The sequence below is a fragment of the Centropristis striata genome, chromosome 22, assembly GCF_030273125.1.
Source record: "Centropristis striata isolate RG_2023a ecotype Rhode Island chromosome 22, C.striata_1.0, whole genome shotgun sequence".
Lineage (NCBI taxonomy): Eukaryota > Metazoa > Chordata > Actinopteri > Perciformes > Serranidae > Centropristis > Centropristis striata.
The window spans coordinates 24,021,872-24,044,239 of record NC_081538.1 but is presented as its reverse complement, the minus strand read 5'-3'; the positions used below and the strand labels follow the sequence as shown (position 1 = coordinate 24,044,239).

At 39.2% G+C, this 22,368-nt stretch overlaps 1 protein-coding gene across 1 annotated transcript in view; it reads right to left on the bottom strand.

The window, feature by feature from the left end:
• Positions 1–16,643, bottom strand: part of ptn (pleiotrophin) — a 61,006-nt gene extending 44,363 nt beyond the window's left edge. Inside the window, exon 1 of the mRNA XM_059326253.1 lies at positions 16,487–16,643. The gene's annotated coding sequence lies outside the window, so the exon portion shown is untranslated. The remainder of the gene's footprint in view (positions 1–16,486) is intronic.
• Positions 16,644–22,368: the final 5,725 nt, after the last annotated feature.

Below are 22,368 nucleotides of genomic sequence, written 5' to 3'. Positions count from 1 at the left end.
GAAATGGATTTTTATTCCCTCACGAGGAGAAATAATGAAAATTTACAGCTTTTTTCTCCTATGAATAAAACAGCTTGAGATTTGAAATAGTGCCGGGAAAAAAAAAAAGAATAAGTAGCTTAAATTATTCATTTAAATGTCTGAATGAATGAAGTGAAAAACTTTTTAAACTTTTGAAATTGAAAGTTAAAGTTCTTTGTCTTTTTCCTTTTTTGCATATTTAAAAAAGAAATGGCAGAAACGGGGAAATACAGACAGAAATAAGAGATTGTGGGTGCGAAATCTTTCACAATTTGAGCAAAAATGAATATAAATGTGTATGTGTGTGAGGCTGAATGAGTCATTTGGCAGAGAAAAGAGCATCTTTTTTCCGCAGCTTCACACCTGTAAAAACGAGGCAGTGCAGGGTTAAATCACCGGTCACTCCTCAAGCCTGTTAACAGCTCCAGCATATTCATATTGTTATCTTTATATCTTCCACGCCTCCCCTTTGATCACTAAATCAGTACTTCATTTCTTTTACAGCAGTAGGTGGGTGTTTGAAATAAGATTTTTAGTGCTAAATGATGATTAGAATTTCCCAGTCCCACTTCAATTCTCCACATGAAGGAGAGAAAAAAAACAAAAAAGCAGCTTATTTCTGATGATTCAACCACGGAAAATAATCACACCTATTCAGTACAGTCTATTCTTCTTCTTAATGTGCGGCAGCAATTGGAAGCAGGGGACTTTGTTTTGATGGTGATATTGGTTTCTTTTGATTTAACTGTCAGCAGAGGGCTCTCATGATCTATCCATAATGGCCCTGACCTCTCATCTGCACTACATTGCAGCAACTGTATTCAATGACACCCACCATCAGTGTCCTTTCATGATACTTTCATTGAGCAGCTTTTCCCTCCCACTCACCGTGTTTTTCTACTTCAAACAATGGCGGTAGATGGCTTTAATGTTTACCTTACTTCACTGTCAAACACTATTTGTCTCTTTGTTTCCTGCTACTCGATGTCCCATTGATTTACTAGCAGTGATTCTGCTTAGACCGAACTAAATGATATGCATGCTCCCCCTCTTCACTGTGACCTCCACTGAAGGTGCTCAAAAGACTTTTTTTTTAGCTGTCATATAGAGTGGATGACCTCATCAGCTGCACACTGGCCTCTACTGGGTGATAGAAGTTATTGCCTGAGGAAAAAGGAAGCATAGAGATGCTTTTTGGGGAAATTCAAATGGGTTTTTTTTCATGATTTTCATGTTGATGGGTAGTTTTGCAGCAGAGCCGAAATGAGAAAACCACGTTTCTTTTCCGCTACTCCTTGTGAACCCCGCGCGTCTTCTCATCTCCCCAAAACACTCTTTTGGCAGGCTTTGAATTACCTGCACTCATCCCTGCCTAAATTGTTCAAATATGTTAGAAGTTGATCAAACAGAAAGGCTTTCGGAGCGCACGGCCGACAGAGCTTCCCCCTGTGGGCTGTTGGGGATCAGACATGAAAACAGGGAAAGAACAAAGGCTTGTCGGGACTGTTAAAGACGTCTGGACCACAGCAGCCCATCAAAATTCATTCAGTGAAACAGGCATGAAATACCCGCCAACTGCAGGAACCTCTCAAACATGTCAAAACTCTTCTGTCTCTCGGAAAATATGGTGGAACAGGAAGATAGTTACACATGAGACACCAAGCCCTTTCTTCCTATTGCTCTGAATAAATATATATATTATAAATAGAGTCTCTGCAAGTCGGGCTTTTTTAAATGAACGCTTCACAAACATTTACTCATCATTGTCATTTTAACTGATTTGTGTATTTTTGGGATGTTAAAAGGAAATTGATGCAATTCTCAAACATGCACTTTTAAGCTAGAAGTTAAATATGAACTAGGAACAAATATTTTTGATTTTAACAATCAATCAAATAACTACTTATTAGATCAAAGTGGCTTCTTGTTGCGACACAACTAAGTTGCAACCTCCGGTTTGAAACCTGCATTATTTCTTATGGCCAGCAGGGGGCAACTTCACTGTCTCGTTGTATTGGAGTCTATGAGAAAATAACCCTATATCTGACTTGATTTTTTACCTCAGGAAACATTTTTCTCACAAGTTTTAGATCAAAGTGGTTTTTTGTTGTGACAGTATTAATAGGCAACCTAAAAGTGAAGCCAAACCTGCATTATTTCTTACGACCAGCAGGGGGCGACTTCACTGTCTCGTTGTATAGGAGTCTATGAGAAAATAACCCTACATCTGACTTGATTTTCTTACCTCAGTAAACATTTTAGTTTATGGTCTAAATATCTAGTTTCAAGTCTTCTCCAATACAGCATGATGCTATTTTAGAAATTGATGGTCCCATTTAGAGTAAAATAGACAATAAAGCAGGGTTTGCTTCAAGATGTTGCTACCTTTGGAAACCCACTGTACACTGCTATTTGGTGGTGGGCAGGTAAACAATAAGTTAGCGACTAGATGGTGCATTTAAATGCTAAAAAAGCAGATGTTTCCTTCAGGAATTGGTGCAAACCAAAACAAGAGCTAAAAGTAGAGTGAATATTGGATTTACATTCATCAGGTGACCAGAGACATGTTGCTCTTTATCTGCTGGATGTCTGAATGGGCAAAAAGTTGCTAATATATAAGCCATTCCAACTTTATTTGGGATGATAAGTTTCTTTTTAGAGCTTATTTTTCTGCCCCCAAGTGGCAAGACAAAAATCTATTGCTACTTCTTCCAAATTTGTGATGATTTATAGGGTTTTTGTATTATTCATGTTGTTCATTTCTTTGTTTTTGTCAAGAATTTACTGGTAAATGTTGGGAAATATTCTCTCATATATAAAAGTAATTAAACAATCATTCATTATTAATTTCACCAGCAGAAGCGTTGTAATAATGAGCAGAAGAGTTACAGAAGTAGTCGACCTAATTAAGATGGAAAGGGCTACAACTCATTATAAGATCCGTGTCTTAATGATTTCTACACTCTCTGTGTTGCTGTGGTTCGTATACAATAACCTGCTTATCTTGTTCCTCAATGCAAAATGTGAGAATCTTCTTCTACGACAAAGAGAGACTGCTATTTTTAACTTGTTTACTCCAGTTTGCAATGATAGTGTCACTCAGTTGCTACGCTGCCAGGCTCTGCGCGACCCTCAATGAATCAAGCATCGCTTGCAACGCACTATATTCCCAGACCCGGTGACAGTCTTATTTCCAGCCATCGAGGAAGCAGGGGGGAAAGTTATTTACTGAGAACGGTGGACAGAGGAAGATTGGACATCCCTGATCTGTCAAGGACATGACTTTTGGCCGAAGCAAATCCTTCACTTTTATTGCATTGTCTTTGGGGCCATTTGGCACGAGTAGATGGAATTGGGAGGCTAACATGGCGCATTGCCTTCATCTAGCACTGTCTTCCACTGCTAAGTTTCCCGGACAGAGATAAAGTCCAGTCTATAACCTGTTGGAGTCTGGAAACACTCGAACAATCCCTCACACGGTCTGGCCTTGCTCTCCGGAGCTGAACTGCTGATCTGAAACTCACAATCGTTACACCAAGCAGTATAAGACCATGCACTTACTTGTGATAGCTGCACAAACATCTTAAGCAATAATCTTTAAAATATCTCTCATAGCAGCTGGCGGAAAATTAATTGAACACCTGTTTTCCCTAAGAGAAATCTTTGCCTTAACACCAAACTCAATAAACATGTTAATATCTCTTTTATACGTGATGTCCTTGACTCGGAAAGAGAGAAATAGATCTTTAAAAATAGATGGTAATTGTTGTGAATTCGGCATGGAGGTCCCAGAGGTTCAGCAATCAGCGTGTACGTGTGAGAGTTGGAGTTTTAAGTGGAGAGCAGTCACCGAGGAGGGCACGTGCAGCGCCGCAGAGATCCGCCGCCTGAGGTCCTCTGACGTCAGCTGCAGAGGCTGATGGGAATTCAATACACAGCATCCACACCGCCTAATTTATTCCACAATAAAAATCGGCTGCAGCTTGTTTTGTCTGCAGTTCCATTGACGGCTCGGGCCGATGAACGTCACTAAAAGTTCACTCAGAGATTCTTTAGCTAAAGAGGTTTCTGTGAATCTCCTTTCACTTATTTGTAAAGCTGCTAAAAACGAGTGCTGAATAGCAGAATACCCACTGAAAGCAACCGTGAATTTGAAATACAGTAAAGCCACGGTTCATTTAATGTGTTATGTGCTGCAGTGGTGTTATAAAATAGGACATTGAACAATCCAATATTCCAATAAGCCATATAACTAAAGAGTGTTGAAACAAATAGTCTCACTGTAAAGGTAGCCACTGTATAGTAATAAAGTTGATTTTGTCCTATTTTCCAACCAAACTCATTTAGTTTTTGTTCCTCACACACAACATAATGCCCTGTTTGCTGATGTCCACCCCACAAAATCCATCCAATCACATCCAATTCTCCATCACCCGGCCTCTGCAGTAAGCTATTTCCATCCATGGAGAAAGGCAACCCACCAGACTTTCTGCTGTCATTGTCTACATTCATCTGCACAAAACACTATTTGCTCCGGCTTTATTTACCAAACCGTAAACGTGGCGACACTGTATGTGGCACAATTTACGAATACATAACGGAGCCTATTTTACTGCATGGACAGATCCAATCATTCCTGTTTAAAAAAAAATGAAAACACAACTCAGAGGTGCTGTGCGAGTGCCAGTAGCCCGTCTGTGACAGGGCCAGGGCTCAGCTGTTATGTGTGGTGGGTGTAGGGCTGCAGGGGTGAGGGGGTTGGGTGGGTGGTTGGGAGAGGGGGGGGTTGTTCTTGCCCACAGTCACAGGCCAGGGCATTGAACGTGACCTTTCAACTTGCCACTGAGCATTAGGACAGTCAGACGAGACATCGAGTCCTCATGCACCAACACCACAGAGTAAAGGGCCTCTGACTCCGCCATCAACACCCTCTTTTACTTTGAAAGTGTGTCACACGAGCCTCTGCAGTCAAGGTAGTTTCAGCCTGATTTTTCTGCTCATGGATCCTAGTGTTATAACATCTTCTCTTTTATTTATTTATTTATTTATCTGCTACCATTTATTAAGTATATATATATATATATATATATATATATATATATATTGTCTTTTTGTTGTTTTGCTTCTCTTTTGGTCATTTTAAGTGTCTTTGTAGTTGTTTTGTCTCTCTTTGTGGTCATTTTAAGTTAATTTTAAGTAGATTTGTGTCTCTTTGTGGCCATTTTATGTCTCTTTGTAGTTGTTTTGCTTCACTTTTGGTAATTTTAAGTCTCTTTTTAGTAGTTTTGTTTGTCTTTGTGGTCATTTAAAGTCTCTTTGTAGTTGTTTTGTGTCTCTTTGTGGTCATTTTAAGTTAATTTGTAATTGTTTTGCTTCTCCTTGTGGTCACTTTAAGTCCCTTTGAAGTTTTGTTTCTCTTTGTAGTTGTTTTGCTTCTCTTTGTGGCCATTTTTAGTTAATTTGTCGTTTATTTGTGTCTCTTTGCAGCTGTTTTGGATCTCTTTCAAGTTGTTTCTGTCTTTGTGTAGTCTTTTTAAGTCATGTTGCTGTCATTTTATGCTTCTTTATGACAATTTTTAGTATCTTCTTTTTGTTACGTGTCTTTTTGAGTGACCAATTGTACATTAAGGCCGGGGATGGGGCTTTGTGCCTCTTGGTGTGTGCCTGTTCGATCCATCCATGACCCTGTGTAAAAAGAGCATGCAAGTGCCCTGAAGTGGCATGCAGTTAATTCGATAACTCAAGTGCCCATCTGGCTGTCTCTGCAGAGCATAAGTCAAAAGAGATACAGTAGATTGTTTTTTATAATAAAAAGCAGAATTGTCAGGCTTCTGACAAACAATGTATCATACTGACGGCTGGCAATAAACTAAATAAATGAGAAGTGCAACAGATGCTCATAACAAATTAATGCACTCCACAAGTTTTTTTGGAAATAAAGTTGGCAAAAAGTCAACTTATTTCCTTTGTGATTCTCTTGTCCTTTAAATGGAGGCAGTCAAGAAAAAAAATCAGATCTTAGGTATTAGATTTGGAATTAATAGGCCCTCAAGAGAGCAGATGTGTGCTTTTTTTATCGACCATGAAGGTACAAAGTAGTTTTGGATGCCGATTCAGCCTGAATTAAAAGTGACTATTAAATGTCATGTTCTTAATGTCAGTTAAAGCAGCACACTGATTGGGTAACCTGGGTGGTACACTGCAGAGATTGGGGACCAATTCTTGGCAGCAGTGCTTTGCCAATTTGCAGTGTTAGTGGGTGGGAAGCTGGTGAGGGATCAATCTCCTCTCTTTGTTTAGTTTACAGGAGTGGGAGACAGCAGCATCAAGGACTGCAGAGTAGGGGGAATTGGCTATTCAAATTAAGGCAGCACTCTGATTTCCTCCCTCATGATTATGTTTAAAGGTCACACGGGTACATAATTGAACTTTTCAAGGTACAAATGGCAGAGGTTCAAAATCTGAGATGCAAGAAAGGGTACTTTAATGCACTTGTTCAGGGTGCTGCCCCTGGGACGAGCCTTTTGTGCTCTAAAACAGTGCAACACTGCTGCAAGAGGACATCTCACGGTACATTTCCATCCACCTGTTTTTGGTCCCATTTTCAATTTGTGCTTTCGAGCCTGAGTGGAAATGACGGAAGTTCAAAGAGAAAGGACAAAAGCTGAGATGGAAAAGTTGGAATATTGAGAAAGGAAATTATGCAAGTGACGGAAAGTGATTGTGACACTGTCGGACTTGCTCCTGTTCCCTCTACTGCATTAATATCATGCTGCCACTCTCTGTTATATGCCTACACCCCACCACAAAGCCCAAAAGATATGGACTGAAAAGTGCATGGTGTTCTGGGCTGCACATCCTTATATTTTAAATTTCAGCATTAAATTATCTATCTGTTGTTATGTACTTATATATTTTCCCATATATGTTCAAACCAAGAAGCATCTAACCCCCCTTGTGCATGTGTCAGTGGTGTGATTTACTTTTTATTTATATTTAAGTCACATTTAGAGAGACATTTTTAGCTCTTGGTGGTTTTGAACTTTATGTTTACCCAAGGATTTCAGTTATCGGACTGAAAGTGACGATAAAGAAACATAACATGACAACAACAAGGCATATAAGGGCTACAAAGAGACCTAAACAAGTTGAAAGAGATTGAAAACAGCTGTAAAGAGACACAAATCAACTATAAATTAACTAAAATGACCACAAAGGGAAACAAAACAACTACAAAGAGACTTGAAATGGCTACAAAGAGAAACAAAATAACTACAAAGAGAAACAAAACAGCTACAAAGAGATTTAAAATGGCCACAAAGAGAAACAAAACAACTACAAAGAGAAGCAAAACAGCTACAAAGCAACTTAAAATGACCACAAAGAGAAAGAAAACAGCTACAAAGAGAAGCAAAATAATTACAAAGAGACATTAAATGACCACAAAGAGAAAGAAAACAACTACAAAGAGACTTAAAATGGCTACAAAGAGAAACAAAATAACTACAAAGAGAAACAAAACAGCTACAAAGTTTTGAACTATATGTTTTTTTTAAAGTTATCGGACATCTGGATCGCAAGTTCTTAGACAAACAAGCTGAGCAAACATAAATGGCAGCTCGGTTAGATGCCCCTCTGCTGACAAGCCAAACAGAATCCGAGAAACACAGATTTTTTGAGCTGAAACTGCTTTTATTTTTTCACCGGTTTTAATCACCTGGGCCGTTTGTTTTGGGGAGGAGGAGGAGACCTCGGAAGATAATTCTGTTCCCTTAAAAAACCTCCTGCACACTGAATGAATTCTAAATAGGAGAACTGACTGCAATGATGGTAGAAAATTATACATTGCACATTTAAATCTTTTGGGGGGGGCCTGGGTGCACGTCACCTCCATCTCTGTAAAGCATAAAAAAGGAACATTTGGAATCAGAAGAGACAAATTTATTCATTAAAAAAACACGAATGCCATCGTAGGTGAGAAGCAGCAGTGAGATGTCTTAATGTATCAGTTACTCATGCTCCATTAATTATATAATCTTGTCATCTCCTTATGAATATTTTCGCATAAAGGTAGTTAAAGCTCTCATTTACATTTGCAGATGAAACATTTTAATGGAAAAAGATGACGTCAAGGGTGCTGTCAAAGCCTCTTTATGCTCAGGTTTGTGTGTCAACTGCCTCCTCGTGGGAGCACTGGGACTTTTCAGTGATAAACTGCCGGGTAGGAAAGGGAAAAGAAGGTGGCGAGCATGTGAAGAGCGGACGTCTGAAGGGTGGAAAGATGCCCCCCTCCACCAGACAATGCATCAGGCTGCAGAGGGCGTCTATCTGAAATGCTCAGAGGACCAAACATCAAGAATTCACATTGTGTTTTCCCTCTCCCAGGCCGCAGCCTTGCACTGTACTGTCCTCGTCGTGTACCGAACAGCATGTGAAATGTTGCTTTACTAGCCCCGCTAACATCTCTAAACTCCAGCGGAGACAGAGGGCAAGGCCGCAGCCCTGGCCTGGTGTTTGTGGTCAGATGGAATGTGAACTCCGGGTGAGAAAAAAGAGGGGAAGTAATAATGAGGCATCCCCCCTCTGCTGGTTGTTTGTTTGGACAGACCGGCTGTCTCACAGCACAAGCTGTGGATGGAATACTAATGGATATGACTAATGATTCTCTCTCTCTCTCTCCCCTTTTCTCCCGATTCCTTCCCACTCGACTCTCACTCCTCCTTCTCCCTTTCCCTCCATGTGGATGAAACTTTCAGAGTCGCAGCTTCAAAATGCATAATTCAGTTAAAGGGACAGCTGTGACATGCACGCACATTTCAGGGTATTTAGGGCAAGTAACAAGTGCCTGACAGGACGTTTTTTCCCTTGCGGGCTCTGTTGAACACACCCCCGCCCGTACAGATCCTGGTTTCTAATCACTTATTGGTGGGTGGACATAAAACCATGTGTGCAACCATAAAGTGGGCCTATCTAATCCTCTGCACATCCATCTTAGGTGTTTAACTTTCCAAATCATACTTTCTCCAGAATGTGGTGCCTCAAGGGGGAGGGGGGGGCAGGAAGAGCTGCAGTAACTCTCCACTGGGCCAGATTAAAACCTGCTGAGATTTAACCAAGGATTAGACACCCCCTTTGGCGGTAGGAGGCTGTTTAAACTGTTTAAAATTATTTTCGGTATTAAGTATTGAAGATGTGGCCCTTTTAAGCAGCCTGGTAACCACCGCTTGGCCTAATAAAAGAAGCTGCAAGAAAAGAGGCAAAAAAGCTGATATTTTCTATCCTAAACATAATTTCATTGAAGAGAGTAATGTTGTAGAAATCGAATCTCTCTTTCATGTGCACTTAAACCACGATTGAATTGCATGATTAACTATTCAAACCCCTTCTAATCAGAGAAGTTTGTCACCCCTGTGCAACATTACCATTAGCAATCCAATTAGCAGTGGGATTGGAATGGAGACACTAAGTGGCAGACGGTGTTCCACAGTGATGCTCGCGATCAATTTAACTTTCCATTCAACATCAGTGGCCACATCACAACAAATCCCTGCATCCCTGTGTGTGTAAGAGTGACCTCTCTCTCTCTGAATGTTCTCTGTTTGTGCCTTGCAAGAATCAAATTCTCTCTCTGTAGAAATGATTATAATATCGCTGGCTAATAACTCTACTGGCTGGGTCGAATCCACTCCCGGCTACCTATCAGCCAAAGAAGTGGCTCTAAATAAAATGAGATTGCATTGATTGAGCCAATAGATTTCAGCATTTAGGTGGTGCTTTGGCAGCATATTGGCTGTATGTTATTTAAAAGTCCCCGCAGGGGTTTTACCTCTAAGCCATTTAGCAAGGTCCTTCATCGGGGAGAAAGTTTTCTGAGTCAATAACTTACTTTTATTCCTGCTGCACCTGTAATCATTAAGAGAGGGACTAGTGGAACAATGACTACATGGTCAATATTTGACCCCTGTTTTGGATTACAATAAGTCAATTTGTTACATAAATTTAGTTACAGAGTCTTTGGTAATCAACGTAAATAATTTAAAAGTTTACTTTTGGTTTTAACAAACAATAGTTTTCTGTCTCAGAGTCTTGTGTTTGTTTGATGGATCAGAAAGATTGTAAACAAGCCAATAATTTACTGCTTTATTCTAACTTTGGTTGGGAGCCTTGGCGTCACTTTTGAATGCACTGGGTAAGTCAATGTATCAAACTTTGTGTGCTCCATTATAGTCGCAGTATTAAACACTTTTCAAACAAATTCAAACAAAACTAGGCTTCTGGCTTAAGTGAAGGAAACAGGTCATGTTTTGGGCCAATAATGAGTCAGTTTGTTGCGTAAATTTAGTTACAGAGCCTTTGGTCATCAAGCTTAAAGTTTACTTTTACTTTTTACATGGGATATGAACTGTGGTCTTCTGTCTCAGAGTCTTGTGTTTGTTAGTTTTACCCACCTATACCATCAGTCCACCTCCCTATGCGGACTTTCTCGCTCTTTATACTACGCCACTTCACTCCTGGAGGACTTGATCATGCACTTCAGTGTCTAATATTGCAGTGGATGGGTTTATTTTGGAGTAAGTTGAATCTCATACGGATGTGCAGCATCACTATCAGACACCAAGGTATTGTCAAAGCGTCTGTATTTGACGACCTGGGAATGAGAACGGTCTGTTTACTATGAGGTAAATCTAAAACTAGAGGCATCCAAAGTGGTGGTAATAATCCCCCATTGCACAAGAAAAACAACCAATTTCAATTTCCATACATAACACTTGGAACACGAAGTAAATGTTGCGAATTCAAACTAAACTAGGCTACTTGCTTAAGTTTAGGTCAGTTTGTTACATAAATTTAGTCACAGAGCCTTCGGTAATCAACGTAAATAACTTTAAAGTTTACTTTTGGTTGACACTTGACTTGAACAATGGTCTTCTGTCTTAGAGTCTTGTGTTTGTTAGTTTTACCCATTTGTACCCACAGTCTACCTCACTATGCGGACTTTCTCGCTCTTTATACTACTTGACTCACTTGACTCCTGGAGGACTTGCTCCAACTGTAGTTTCAGGCTCTGTCTCTGATGACATGGTGCGTGAGAGAGACAGCATCATCCCTCAGTTCATTAGAGGAATACAAACACTACCCTCTCCCCTGTGCTCTCTGAGGCCTGTGCACACACAAACTAGGGGTGGGAGGTGCACCCTCAGGTCCTATATTTCCTGTGTGACATTTGCTATACACAAATACACTGGCTCTGTCCAAAGCCTCTGCTGCAGCTTGTACTCTGCAGGAACTGGTTAAGCTGCTTGGGAGATAATCGAATAGCACACAAGCTGATACGTGCATTTGTAAGCCCCTTATTCAGGCTGTTCCCATTCACTTTTCTTACTCATACCTAGGGATAAAAAAAGTAATGCACTATATAACCCAAGGAGGTGCAGCTTATTACCACACATATTGATGTCTGTTGTTGGGACCAGTGTTCGCGTCTCAACATTCAGGTTTAAGGTGTAAACTGTATTGGGTTGTATGTAAAACTGGGATATAAACATATTAATTCCTACCCCTTTCATTATTTATATATACTGTATGTTTTTACTTCTTCTTACTCCTTTTTTGAATATGAAATATTTAAGTTTAAGTGCCTGAAGAATTTGTTTATTGGGAGTGACATCAAGGTTTCATACAGGCTTTCCTTTTTTGTGCTTTATTAGGATCGTTACATCATTTGTATTGTTTTTAAGCATGTTCAAAATAAAGTCACATTACACTACGCAGCTAAGGTTGGAGGTTAAAGCTAAGTCATCAGCTTGTGCTAACCAGGTAGCTTGGTTAGCGATGTGCAAAACCCAAAACAGACAACATGATTGAAAGTGACTATTTTACTCTTAACGGGACCAAAAATGTACAAAATTAACATCATGTTGCTTTGAAGAAGATTTGAAAGTAGCAACTAAGACCATAAACTCATTAGGAAAATGTTTAATTAGGTTAGTAAATCAGGTGAGAAGCAGGATAATTTTCTCATAGACTTCTATTTAATCGGACTTCTTTTTGTGACTGGTCGAGTCGCCCCTGCTGGTCATCAGAAAGAATGGAGGTTTAAGGCACTAATAAATGACTGAACTTAAACACAGCTTCCTTTAAAAAATACTGCAAAACAACAAAGTTAGTTTGGCAAAAAAAAACAAAAACCTGTGTATATATATATATATATATATATATATATATATATATATATATATATATATATATGTGTGTGTGTGTGTGATTATATATGTATATATATGTATATTTGTGTGTATATATATGTATATATATATGTATATATATATATATATATGTATATATATGTGTATGTATATATTTGTACATATATATCCATATATATATATATATATATAGTTGATGCCAGAAGTTGTATTCAAAACATGGCTTGCAAATTAAGTTATAAGTGATTTGTACTGATCTTGCAAAACTACTAGCATGCTGGTTTAAATGTTAATATGCCCCAGATCAACACTACAAACATCCAATTAAATCTTAGAGTCCAGTTTTATATTAGTGCATGTTTACTCTCTCAGAACTTATGTTCCAGCAACGTGACCTTTGCCCTCTCTTCTTTCAGTCACCTACCAGCAGGCCTGGGGACAGTCTGCATGTGTTCCTGCATATGTGTGTACGTGTGTGTGGGTGGCTGTGTGACTGAGTGGGACACTAATGAGCTGACTGATTACAGTGGAAAGCCTCGGGTTATCATTAGCTCTCCGAGGATCAAACACCAGATCACGCCAACAGCAGGGCGGAGAGATGCAGACCACAATTAGATATTTGTTTTTCCACAGGAAAAGCAGAAAATCTGTACAAATCTATGTAAAGAAAATAAGCTCCTTTTTAAGGGTGCAAATCTACATGGGGGAATTTTGATTCTGATCAAAAAGCGCCTGTGCACAAGTGCAGAGGCATGTTGTGAATCCCTCGATCACAAACCTCGACTGGCGTATTTAAATCATCCACAAAAGGAATTAGTAGCCCCATCAATGGGCTCCCTCAGACAATCGGGACCAGCACCACACAAGAGTAACAATCTCTCATCACCGGCTTAGAGGTTTTGCAGACAGCTTTGATTGTCTCGCCCTTGCCTGTAATGAGATAGCTGCTTGCTTGACGTCTCCATGAGAACGTCTGCATTTCAACACATTACTATTAACTCAACAGACTCAGGAGCAGTCAATGCCCATCACCACAGCTAAATAAAAGATTAGGGACATCAAACTCATGGCCTGTGCTGCTCCTGAAAGTCTACATGGTGGCTGAAGGTTAATTCCTCTTTAACACAACATTTTTTGTAGTTTTGGTGATCATTTTTATCTGTGACTGAATGAGTATTCTCACCAAAATTGATGGATCAGAAAAATTGTAAAAAAGTCAATAATTTACTGCTTTATTCTAACTTTGGTGTCACTTTTGATTGCACTGGGTACATCTAGGTATCAAATGTTGTGTGCTCCATTATGGTCGCAGTATTAAACACTTGGAACACAAAGTAAATGTTAATTGTTTTAAATGTTAATTCAAACAAAACAAGGCAACTTGCTTAAGTTTAGAATAAAGGTCATGTTTTGGATTACAATAAGTCAGTTTGCTATGTAAATTGAGTTACAGAGCCTTTGGTAATCAACCTAAATAATTTTAAAGTTTACTTTTGTTTTTTTACATGGGACATGAACAGTGGTCTTCTGTCTCAGAGTCTTGTGTTTGTTAGTTTTACACCCCTTCCACCTCCCTATGCGGACTTTCTCGCTCTTTATACTACATCACTTGACTCCTGGAGGACTTGCTTTTCTCCTTCAGTGTCTAATATTGCAGTTGATGGGTTTACACTGGAGATAGTTGAATGCCTGGTGCATCTTATACAGATTTGCAGCATCACTATCAGACACCAAGGCATTGTCAAAGCATCTGTATTTGACGTTCTGGGAATGAGAACAATCGGTTTATTATTATTGAGGTAAATCTAAAATCAGAGGCATCCAAAGTGGTGGTTATAATCCCTCATTGCACAAGAAAACAGCATATGTTCGTAACTATGGAAATTAAATGACAGAAAAGATTCTTCTGAGTTTCATTTTGGGAAGTGTGTTTTTCGAGCTTGGTCTATACTAGACACCATGATTTTAGCCTCTGCTGCCTTGAATTTGATGGTTCTGTTATAAAAATCTTAAACTTAAACTTAATGTTTCTTACTCCTAGTCCTTTCACAATGTTCCAAGATCTCAGTAAATAGCTTACTATCAATAGGACTTGTGACCTAGAACTAATTAAATAACACCAAAGTTGTACTATACTAGAATTGTCCTTTATATATATTGAAGTTTATTTTCGTAGGATAAGCCCCTTGAGTTGTCACAACTCATTTACGAGGGGGTCCTAACACAAAACATCAAGACATAACACAACTCAGCACAATACAATGAAAGGAAACAAGACAACACAATACAATACAGACAATAAAATAAAATAAAAAACAGATAAGACAGACATATACAAAAATCACTTAGACGAAATTGCAACCAGAGTTTGAACAAATATTAGATGAAATATGGTGACAGAGTTAATGAAAGCATGAGCAAGGTTTTTAATAGTCATGTCATTCCCTTTTCCAGTGCTGCTTTACTGCAACTTTTGAAGTTTCTGCGATATGACGCCTACAACTGGATGCAATGAAGGATGGTTCCTTGACAGGCCTCTCTCCTGGCATCTCTCCCCTCTTCTTTTCTTCTATTCCTCTCTTTATCCCGTCCTCCCTTTCTTTGGAGGCCCTCCGGACCCCATCAAGCCTCATTCTGTTCATCCCACATGTGAGGGGTCAGTGCGTACCCCACAAGAATAAACCAGCCACTCAATGTGAGGATCTTTGTGTATGTTCTCATCCCCCCTACCCTCCTTTTTCTCCCCCTCTCCCTCTCTCTCTCTCTCCCTCACTTACTTGTGCCCTATAGATGAGAATTGGCTCCATTCACAGCTCTTCCCTCCCCCCCGGAGCGGACTTCTCAGGGCCCTAACAGCGCAATTCTATGCCTTATTGCTCCAGCTCCTCCATGGAGAGGAGTCTGGTCAAAGCATTTGTGAAGACACAGAAGGAAATGAACTGGCTTTGTGCTTAGTCTTGACATATAGGCGTGAGGATCACGTGGTGGAGTTTGTGGGGCAAGATGTTTAACAAGGGAAAAGGGCAGAATGTGTAAAATGTCTCTTAAAGGCCTCCAAGTGGCCATCCCGGAAAGGAAAATGCCAGGACCTATTTAGAAATGAAGCAGTTTTATGAGTTTGGCCCTGCTGGCTGTCATCCAGCTTAATCCACATTGTGTTCTGACTTCCTACGGACCCAAAGCTGGTTTCTCAAGCTCATCTCCACCTCATGTTTAATCTCCCCCAGCTCTTTCATTAGGACCACACCATGTGTTGATTCTAAAGAAATGAAGCGGACACCTCATTTCGAGCAAGAATGAGCCGGAGAAAGCTTTTGTCCGCAGCAGGAATGCCCATAAGACAGAGAGGAACACTGTTTGGTCTGACTCGGGTTGCTATACCAGTGCTGAAGAAAGCCATGGCAACGCAAGCAGAAGGTCTGCCGGACCACATAGCTGATACAATACGGCTGCACCGGGTTTGTCATTCCAGTCAGGCCTGACCCAAATTACGACATCCTCGGCAAAAGTGCCCTACTTCAACCCGCACACATGCACAGACATACTTAATTGGGCTTGCATATATTTGGCTGATAGCGATAATAAACAAAACATATGGATGTTTGAAGTCTAATCACTGAGGAGACGGCCCTGTTAATGATTTAATACCACAGTCCATAGCCTATGGCGGCTGGATTATTGGGACTTTCCAATTGTTTACCCAATATGTCTACAAGCCACTTTCCCATCTGCGGTTATAATTCTCAGCATTTTAAGCTTAATAGTCTTTTATGTTTTCATATGTTTATTATCTCTTATCAACAGCCTCGGGGCAAAATCTGCTTAAAATGGGAAGAGCAACAAAAAAGCGATTAGGACCATGTCTACAGAAGCGTTTTGGTGAAATATGAAACAGTAAAAGGCGAAATATCATGAAAAACACAGAAATGTAAAACATGTTTTGATCACCAGAGGAACTTTAAATGAGTTTCTTTTCACCCAAAGTTTGTGAAATAAAAGAAAACTTGAACACACAAGGGGGGGTCGGGGGGGTGATGTTGGACAGTGTGAAAATCACACACACTAACGCACACACGCAGGGAAACACACACCAAAAAATGGCCTTGGAACCATCTTTTACTGCCGAGTCTTTCTGCACGGAACATAGTTGAACTCCAAACTTTTTCTGCTCAAGTAAGCACCTCACCATCACATTACACCTGCCCCACAAAAGCCATGCATCAGTAAGTGTGTTACCAGAAATGAAAAAATCCACTTACTTTATTTTGGAGGTCTGGTAGTTGTATATCAGAGCTGGAAGAAGTATTTTCTCTAGGCTCTTTTCATCTGCACCTCTGCCCCGCTGCCCTGCCTCTCCAATACTATTTCTCTTTGTGGGCTGAGCATGCGATAGCTGTGTAGTTTTTTTTCCCCTTTTTTGTGTGTTGCATGGGCCGAGGGGAGGGTGGTGGGTTGGGTGTTGAATGCCGGGTTTCCTGACTCGTGATCAGGAGCTCATTACCCCCAAGGTCACTCCAGGGACGCCCTGCCTGGCACTCACTGAGACACCAGAGAGTAGATGTGAGATTTGCCGACGAGAGTGTGAGAGAAAGAGAAAGGAAGAGAGCAGTTAAGAGCCAAAGTGCCTGGGAGATCCGTGGGGACGAGGAGAAAGAGCCGAGACAGAAAAGAGAGACACATAAACAGAAAAGAGACGGTGGAGAGACACCGATCCTAATGCCAACAGAGAGGCAAATGTTCAGGAGGAGCGAGCAAACACATCAACAAAATGCGGCTGTAGGAGCTTCGATGAGCCTACGGAGTGTGTGGTTTGGCTTGCTGCTGTTCCCAGCCTGCTCAGAGTTATATAAAATATCTTGTTGATCCATGGAAAAGTGAGTCCAACCACGGCAATCAATAAAATATTGACAAACACCAGCTGGGCTCTGCATTTGTTTTTCAGCTTTTTATACGGGCCGGCACTGCAAAAAACATATTTCCTGCGTCTTGTGAATAGCATCTGAGTATATTACTAAACGCTGAGTGTTTTAGTAGCTTCACTGAATGGTTGTCCAGCGTTATACAAGTTGTTTTTTATATACTGGTTGCAGTGGTGGAATGTAACTAAGTGCATTTACTCAAGTAACGTACGTAAGTACAGTTTTTTTTAACACAAGATTAAATATTCTGTTTCAATTGTACAAAGTGTCAGTACAAAACTTCATGGAAAAAGATCCAATAGTTTGATACAATCACACTGCATTGTCAACTAAACCTATGTGTTAAGGGAAATGTGTTTTCTTCCGGATTACTTTTTTTTTTTTGATGTATCAAATACACAGATTTTTCCCCTAAGAGACATTGTTTGTTTTTTATAACTTACATACATACATTATCTTATTTAACAAACATACTTGAACCATGATCTTTTACTAAACCTAACCAAGCAGTTTTGTCTCCCTTTACAACATTAACCACCTATTTATGTAAGGAATTTGTTTTGAGGCAGGCTTGTTTAACCCTCTAAAGAAAAAGTCACCAAAGTCAGTAGGATTTATCATCTTGGAACCATGAATGTTGAATATTACTCAAGATGATTAAAAACAACAATCTGATTTTCATGTAATACCAAAGTCAAAATCATTAGGTTTCCTCTTCTGGGGACCATGAATATCTGTACAAAATGTCATCGCAATTTATCCAATAATTTGAAACAATCACACTGCACTGTCAACTAGGCCTACATGTTAAGGGAAATGTCTTTTCTCGCGGATTACATTTGTTTTTGACGTATCAAACATGTTGATGGAAAGGTCAAACAAACACAGATCTTTCAACCGGGAGACATACGTGAGTTATCTTATTTAACAAACATACTTAAATCATGATCTTTTACTAAACCTAACCAAGTAGTTTTGTCTCAATTCACATTAACACCTATTTAAGGCTGCAACTGGAAATAAGTTTGCTTATTGAGAATGCAGTCTAAAGAAAAAGTGAGAAGATTACCAAAGTCAGGGATTTATCATCTTGGAACCATGAATATCTGTACTGAATTGTGCAATAATCCATCTCGTAGGTGTTGACTATTACTCAAGATGAGTAAAAACTTTGACCTTGGTATTACATGAAAGTCAGATAATTGCCAAAGTCATTAGGGTTCTTCCTCTGGGGACCATGAATGTCTGTATAACATTTCATGGCAATCCATCATTAACCAAGTGGAAGACAAGCCAATTACTAAAGCATGGTTGACCCAGAAGACATCTGATGTGGATGCTTTGGAGTTGCATGTTAGACATAATTAGTAATGTACAGTAACTAAGGACTTTTGCTTATGAGTAGGCCTAATTAGTAACGTTATTGATTATATTTTTCAAGTTACTTGCCCTACACTGATCTTCTGTTTGACTAATCAATGACTTGGCTAATGGTTTAACCCTGTGGTGTCTGAGCCTATTTGCCCTTTATATACCACATACAAAATGTGTACTATACCCTTGTCTGGTATCCATTTTTTCAGCACATCTTCACCATGATCTGACTCTTTTTTTCACTTTAACCCACTTTATTGACATATTGAGCCCGAATATACACAAAAATTATAAAATCTGAAATAAAATTATACTATTTTTTTTACAATAAAAACCACAAATATGCTCAATGAACTGTTTTGGACCTGTAAATGTAAACATAGGTTGCAAATATGAACATATAAAGATGAAATTCAAATATAAAATAACTATATACAATAAATTCCCATAAAAAAATGTATATTTATAGGAGTAGTGTTAGCTGATTTTGTAAAATGCACTGCCTGCCTCGTCCCATCCTACTTTTACGCTTGAATAAATATTGTTCTACTATCAGATTTAAACGATCATATCTTTGGTTTTACGTGACCGAGGAGCATCAAACAAAAAAATGATGAAAGTTTCAAGTCTGTAATTTGGAGTGAAGTTGAGAACAGCGATTCACGTGACCTCGGTTTTTTTTACCGCGCTTTCAAAACACGGCATGATCTGATCACGCCGATGCGATCACAGACCCCCGAGGATTAACCAATTTAATCCCACCAGTCACAATAGTGACCGTAAAAATATTTCTTAGTTATTCCTGAAGAATATGTCAAACAAAGCTGCCCTGAGCCAATAGATGTTCTCCTCCTCCCATCACATTGGAAATGTCCAAAAGTAAAAATGTTATGTCTGTTACAATAAAGGAACAATGTTGAGTTAGACTGATAACTGCTTTTTTTGTTTGCTCTATGTATTGTCCTCTCAGTATTCATATTGGTATAGTTGTATATTTGATAATGTAGGCCAAAGTCACACTAGAATGTTATTCTAGTGGCAATTTTGGAGACTACCAGTAACAGAATTCTACATTTGCTAATAACTGGAAAGGGAAATATAATATTTTTATGACTGCATAGGAGAAATATATCAATATAGTCTATAAATCAAATAAAAAAAACAAAATTACTTTATTTATCCCCGAGGGGAAATTCAGTTTGTCTGGTAACTCTGAAGAATGAGACAGCCTGATGGGTAAATGGTAGATACGACATCTTATCCCACCAGTCACTATTGTGACAGAACATAAAGCACACTTTTTTACCTATTTTTCCTTTTACATTTTTTTTAAAGTAACGGTTGATTATTTCAAAGGAGTACTAATGACACATGATTTGGATATTTTCATGTCTGGGAAAAATTTGGGATTAAATGGATTAAGGCAAACACACACAAACACAGTCCTGCTTGTTTATAGATCTGAGCAGCTAACTTAAAAGTCATCACATTTTACAGTAACAGTCACAGTAACAGTTATGAGGCTCACTTGAATTTAGACAATTAATCCTCATGTACAGCTATCTGACAGTTAATCTATAGTCTGTTTTATTCTGTCCTTGTCTTGTTGCATCCGTTTTAGTGCTCATTTGTGGCCCAATATCCTCTTAGAGGGAGTGTGGTAATAAGTTGTGTATACTCTCAGGGTGTTTGGATGGGCAGATGGCTGGAGATGACCCTATAGAGAAGCCTCTGCCGCAGCTGGACAAGCCCGGATTGACAGATTACAGCACACACGATCAATAAAGCGCACCATTAGTTCTGTCCACAAAGCCCTGTGTACAATACTGATGTCAGACCGCCTCTGTAAACTCTCTGTAGTCCACACACAGAGAAATGGCCTTATATTCCACCTTATAAGGCTGTCTTTCCTGGCTTGTGTTATTGATTGAGTGGCTGGCACGGATTCATTCTGCACTAGAGAGAAAAAATACCTCTTGGTGCCAAAGCAGCAGCTCTTAGCTCATTATTATTAGATAACCCATTTTAGTGCCGGAGTCTGTTGTTAAGGTGATACTCAGAGCTATTCACAATGTGATTATAATGCACCATTTCACTACTTTAATGGCCATTTACAGGTGGGAGCATATTCAAGAACCATTAGAGAGCGTGATGGAGCCTCGCCATTATTAATTCAAAGAGAGGGACACAAATTAGAATTTACTCTCACGAATGGTCAGCTTTGTTTCATGAAACTAAAAACAAAAATCTTCCCACCAAAGCTTTTTAAGTTTTTCAATCGAGTCGCAGTATACTTTTCCAATAAGACACAAATCCTTGAGGGTAAAAGTAAAATCCTGATAAGCGAATCTCTGAAAGATTACCATTCAAATGATGCTGAATTTGAATATTTTTCCTCTCAAAGATGGAGAAGTTGAGTAGACATTATTTTTTGTCAAAATCAGTTTAGCGGCTGTTCTGGAGCTTTTGATCATATCTCATTATGCTCATCAGGAGAAGGAGTTTGCCAAGAGTTGTCGTGACATTATGGATGTTCGTATTTAAATTTGTTCTGAGCACTTTAACCCTCCAGAGTCCATGAAAGCACCGGCACATTACTTCTTCATGACGTGAAGACATAAAAAAGAAGCAACATGTAGCCTCTCCATCAGCATCCCTCTAAAGTTCTGGCTTGAAACTCCATGATCCAAGATTTTTTTTTGATTATATTCGGCCAAGTAAAACTGGAGATGATGTCAAATATACAGTATTTAGTATAAAAATACAGAACTAGATATTATCCTCATTTTACCTGTTATATGTAATATATGCAACCTGTATTCATATTTGCAACATTTAAAATTCTGTGTTTTGAAATATAATTTTCAAGATCAGATTTTATGTTTTCCTTTGTTTCTTTTGGGTTCAACATTTTGATCAAGTAAGTCAAAGTTAAAAATAAATTACCAGGACATAGGTGAGGTAACGCTGAAAAAATACCAACATGGCATGGTAAAGATTTTTTAACAGATTTCTTAAAGGACATAATAGCCAAAGATTTCAGAGGGTTAAGGAACTGTCAACAATGTTCAAAGTTCATTCTTGAAAAATGTCAATATAGGGCATTTGTAAAGGCAGCAAAATACGACTCATATGAACGTATTAGACTGTCCTCTGCTGATATCTTGCTGACGTAGTAGTATTGATTGACAGCGATGTAGAGTTTAAATGAGGGATGCCACAATCAGGGAGGGACGAAAGTCGGACTTTCACCCAGGAGAATGGGATTACTACTTATGTAGCTCACTTTTTGTAAATCACGTTTTTTGTTTTTTTTACGTAACTTGTGTTGTTTACATAACTTGTGTTGCTTACGTAACTTGTGTTGTTTACACATTACACATTATCTTCTTCCGAAGATGGTACCGTATTCTTTCAATGCACAGACTTTGGAGTTAAATATCCAGGCTGTTCCCATTCCCTGTTCGTAATTATACTCACAAGTGGTGCAATGTCATTAATAATCCACGTAATTGTTAGCCGGGGGGCACAGTGTATTATGGCCCACATTGTAGTTGTGCTAGGCGATGACCTTTAATGGTCATAAGAATTATGACAGGAGGAAAAGAGGAAGTGAGCCGACCAGACCTGCAAGACCATCAGTGCATTATACAAAAAAAAGTTTTCTATCTTCCAGGTTAACTTCTGTGTTATGTGATTCTCTGCGCAGATCGTTTGATGGGGAATGATGAGCAGGGGACGTCCAAGTTCTTAGTTTTTACATTTTATTACAATGTGCAGTTACTGAGTCTCTGGATTCAATCTACACGTCCCTGACATCACATTAGGCTGGTCAGTTCATGGAGGTC